Consider the following 5,285-nt stretch of genomic DNA (forward strand, 5'->3'; position numbering starts at 1 on the left):
AAAAAAAAAAAAAAAAAAGAAAACACTAGATGCCTCTGAGGGGGGAGAGCAGACTGACTTAGATCCCCTGGGCCCTCAGACCTGACAGGGGAGGAGTTCTCGAGTTTTCCTTCTGCCCCACGTATCCCAAACAGTGCTGGAGCAGAGTGTGATCTGGGAACTCTGACAGGCACAGGCTGAGGCCCTGTGAGCACCTGCTGTCTCAGGCTGCAAGACTGGCGAGGGGCCTGGGCTTCTTGGGCTGCCAGCTGGAGGGCAGCAGACCTCCCCTCCCCACACCAACGCAGGGTGGTGTGGCAGGGAAGGCCGGGCACAGAGTGAGGACAGTCATCCTCTGAGGGTGGCTTCCACGATGAAGGTGGTATGGACAGCCTCAGCCTACACCCCCTTTGACCAACTCTACAGTCAGAAGGTTCTGCAACAGCATTTAGGCAGGAAGTAACGTCATAGCTCCACACACTGGGACACTTGAGTAATGCACAGCTTTGGCTTGTCCCCACAGCTGAGCCACCTATGTGCCCTATATCTAGGGATCTCCAAGCAAAAGAATTACATTTCTGTCTTACTATTCGGTGGTTTCTTTGTTATAGCACCTTAATACATGTATACATACATGTATGTGAGTATGAACATGTAAGTCTGTACATGCCCGTATACCTTATATGTGTGTATAGTATGCATATGTACATATAATGTGTGTGTATGTACATTTGTAGGAAGTAAAAGGCCATATGCTTTTTTTTTTTTTGGTACAGGGAATCAAACAGCACCTTGCGCTTCCCAGGTAGGCTTGTGCCACGGAGCCATATTCCCGGCCATGAAGTAAAAGGGATAGAACAACAAGTTAAATGACACCACGGAGAAAGCAATTATCTACACCCAGAAAGTGAGATACTGCTATAGAACTTCAGCTGGCCAGGAGTGGGGATGCACACCTGTCATCCCAGCACTTGGGAGGCTGAGGCAGGAGGATCAATGAGAGTTTGAGGTCAACCTGGGCTATCCAGCAAGACCTATCATCTCAAAAAAAAAGGAGGAAAGGTGTGGACTTTGTTTAGAATCTGTGCAAACAAATCGATTGTAAAAAATATTTATTAGACAGATAAATATAGATAAAAATTTAGTAAGAGAATACTAGAAGTTACTGGGGGGTTTTTTGTTTTTTGTTTCTTGTTTTTTTTCTTTTGTCTTTTTGAGATACGGTCTCCCTATGCAGTTCAGGCTGGCCTTGAGCTCACTTTGTAGCCCAGGCTGACTTCAAACTCACAATGATCCTCCTGCCTCAGCCTCCCGAGTGCTGGGATTACAGGCGTGCGCCACCACACACGGCTGGAAGTTACTGTTGACTTCGTGAGATGTGATAATGGCACTGCGGTGATGTAAGAAAATGCCTTTGTTTTTAAGACACAGATGGAAACATTTGGAGGTGAAGTGTGACATATTCATAATTTACTCTAAAATACATTAGAAGGAAAGATGAGGCAATACGGTACAATGTTAATAATTGTTTGCTTTAATGGATTTTTGTAGGTTTGAAGTCTTTTTAAATTAAAGCATGTCAAAAGAGTGACGTCCCAGGTGAGGACAGCATGCAACAACGCCTCCAGGGGCCAGGTGACATGCAAAGGTCCCCTTGAGGAGGTCTCTGGTCCCCACTGAGCTGCTATCAGCTTACAGATTTTACTTCATCACACAAAGTTTCTTAGTCTTCTCCACAAGGCCGCCTAGTGCTGGGCGTGGTGGCGCACACCTCTGATTCCAGCTTCTCAGAAAGCTGAGGCAGGAGGATTTCGAGTTTGAGGCTAGCGGGGGCAATTTATCAAGATCCTGTCTCAAAACAGTAAAAAGGGCTGGAGATGTAGCTCCGTGATAGAGCCCGTGCCTGGCATGCACAGTGCCCTGGGGTGAATCCCGGCTAGGGGTCAGGAGGGCAGCCAGTGGTCACTCTGTGGTCACAGTGATCCAAAGCTGAGTTTCCCGGCTGGTGTCGACCAGGAGGAGGCAGCCCTGGCTCTGGCGCGCCGCTTCGGACGGTGGCTGTGGTCCTCAGCGTGGAGGCAGATGCTCTGACTGCCTGCACTTACTTTTTGTTGTCCTTTCGAGACAGGGTCTCACTCTGAGGCCAGGTGGCTTTGCACTCGTGGTGATCCTCCCGCCTCAGCCTCCCAAGTGCTGGGTTTACAGATGTGACCGCCACGTCGGCCTATTGATCACTCTCATCTTTAACTTTGTGGTCAGGAATTGGCCAGAGCTTTGCTACTCATCCTGAACCCACACTTTGAAACTTCTCGAGATGAGACCCAGAACAGCGGCCAATCTTTCAATGGACCCAAAAATAACCTGCACGGGAGAGCCTGGGGCTGTGCTCCTGTCCCATCCCACCCGCACCATGACATCCCTAGTCCCTGGGGACGAGAGGGACACGCAGCCTGCCGTCGCAGCCGTGAAGGCTCAGCCCGTCATCCTCCTATTCCCAGGGATGTGATTCTCGTGTCAGAACTGGACATCATGCCCAAAGGAGACGCTTCAGCGGCTTGTCCTCCTGCTCAGGGCTAAAGGGACGCGGCTGTCATCGCCGGGAGGGGAAGTGGGGCAGGAGCCCAAGAGGAACTGGAACTAGGATGCTCTTGCCCTGGCTCTGGCTCTTACATCACCGGCCCCTCGCTGGCTTTCGTCCCTCCCTCCCTCCTCTCTGCCTTTCTTCTCCTGCACCAAGGCACCCCAGCCAGTCACCCCCACCCGCCCCTCCCGCACCACGCCCCCCTCAGGCCCTGGGTGGTGGGCGCCGGAGGCCTCTTCCTGAGGGAGACGGGACAGAGGCCCCAGAAGGGTTAGAGGTCAAATGCTCACGGAACTGATCTACAGCTAACAGTGTGTGTGTGTGTGTGTGTGTGGCAAGTTACCACATTCAGTTCTCTGGGCATTTTAAGACTCAACAAGAAATTCCAGGCAGCCGTTCAGCATCCTAAGTGAAATAAAAGAGATCTGTTAAAAAACAACAGAGTTGCTGGGCGTGGGGTAGTGCACGTGTGTAATCCCAGCACTGGGGAGGCTGAGGCAGGAGGATTGCCGTAAGATCGAGGCCAGCCTGGGATATACAGTTAGTTCAGGGGCAGCCTGAACTATACAGCAAGACCCTGTCTCAAAAAAAAAACCAAAAACAAAAACAAAAAAAAAAAACAAAAAAACAGCCCGACAGACTCATGTACCTGAATGCTATGGCACATGCCTGTAATTCCAGCTAGTTGGGAAGCTGAGGCAGTAGGATTGCAAGATCAAGGGTAGCCTGGGCAATTTAGCAAGACTGTCTCTCTCTCTCTCTCTCTTTTTTTTTTTTTTTTTTGTCTTTTTGAGACAAGATCTCGGTCTGTCTCAAAATAAAAAGTAAAAAAGGGCTGGGGTTCAATCACCAAGACTGCATACTAATAACAATAGCAACAAAATAACAACAATAACTTCAAAAGATGAAACAAGGAAACAGGAGGAACAACAGGAGCTGTGGGTGGTGGTGCACACCTATAATTCCGGTGATTGGGAGGCTGAGGCTGGAGGATCGCCACAAGTTTGAGGCCAGCCTAGGCTACACAGTGAGTACAAGGCCAGCCTGCTGCACTACACAGCAGGACCTTGTCTTTAAAAATACAAACAAACAAACAACACAGAAAAGATCTTGATGTTGCCAGGCTGGGTGCATGCTCTTCCCTGCCGCAATCCCACCCCTGATCAGGGCGTGAGATTTATTTACCTATTTATTTAACAGTACTGGGGACTGACCGAAGCACCTCTGCCCTGAGCTACATCCTCAGCCCTTTTTAAATTTTGAGGCAGGGTCTTGCTAAGCCACTAAATTCCCCAGGCTGGGCTCAAAATTTTGATCCCCCTGCCTCAGCCTCCCCGAGTATTGGGGTCACAGGTGTGGACCCCCACGCCTGGTGAGCACGTGAGTTTTGAGCTTCTCCTCTGCCAACCTGGGGGCGTTCACCCCTCTAGGACGACCTGATGGTGTTCTGCTCCTGGGGTGTCACAGCGTTTGACACCACACTCAGTGTACACATCCAACCTGCATTGCACATTACACCCCCAAACTCCTGGGCTCCATCGATCCTCCTGCCTCAGCCTCCCAAGTAGCCGGAACTCCAGGCACCATCCTGCCTGGCCATTCTCTTCCCCTCTCATCTCCTTGTCTTCCCCAGCGCCAGGCACTGAAGCCAGGGCCTTGCACAGGCTGGGTAAGTGCTCTCCCAGCCTGAGCTCGGCCCTCCCTGGGATTTAACGTCTCAAAGCTCCTTCTGGTCCTCTAAGTGTTTGCAGAGAGCCACACTGTTATTTTATGAATGGAAATGTCTTTTACATAACTCTAAATATATTCACTAGAAGGGGAAGTTTTTTTTTTTTTTTTTGCTGCTTGAAGGATCGCTATCTTCTCAAAGTTCCTTTTTTCTTGCTATTTTAAACTCTTTCAGATCGAATCTTTACTCAAATCCGTGGTGATCCTTGACTCTTGGTTCATGTTTAGCAGCAAGATAGCAGGCCGTTCAAAAGCCCCTGTGTGAATGGGAGGGGACTTGACACACCCGGGTCACCTGAAAGGGGGTCACTGGGGTTCCCACAGTGTTAGGGTGTAGAGATCTTTCCTCCTGGGACGCTCAGGTCTCTTAAGGAGTCCTAGTTATGTACTTACTTACTTGATTTATTTATTTTGAGACAGGCTCTCACTGTGTAGTCCAGGCTAGCCTTGAACTCACTGTAATCTTCCTGCTTCAGCCTCCTGAGTGCTAGGATTCCACACATGCCATAATATGTCCTGGTTCCTCCCTAGACTTCTATACTGGATCAAAGTATCAAATCTGTATATAAAATAAAGATGTGTTAAAAGCTTTGCTTTCTGAAGATGTCCTACAGCAAAACAAGAGCATACCCCAGCATGGTGGTGCATGCCGGTCATCTCAGCACTTGGGAGGCTGAGGCAGGAGGGTTTCCCCAAGTTTGAGGCCAGCTTGGGCTACACAGAGAGTTCAAGGCCAGCCTGAAGTACAAAGTGAGACCCTATCTCAAAAAGGCAGAAAAGAAAAGGAAAAGTGAACAGAAAGAACAGTAAAGTCAAGGCAAGTCTGAGGAAGGATTGCTCAGAAGAGGAATGCAAGAGTCTGCTGGAGGGAGTGAAGGACTGGGTGAGGGGTGTAGCTTGGCAGTACAGCACGCGGTCAGCACAGGGGCCCTGGATTCGAGCTCCAGCATGGCAAAAACAAGAAAGAAAGAAAGAGAGAAAGAGAGAGAGAGAGAGA

The sequence above is a fragment of the Chinchilla lanigera genome, unplaced genomic scaffold (assembly GCF_000276665.1).
Source record: "Chinchilla lanigera isolate Chin_1 unplaced genomic scaffold, ChiLan1.0 scaffold00050, whole genome shotgun sequence".
Classification (NCBI taxonomy): Eukaryota; Metazoa; Chordata; class Mammalia; order Rodentia; family Chinchillidae; genus Chinchilla; species Chinchilla lanigera.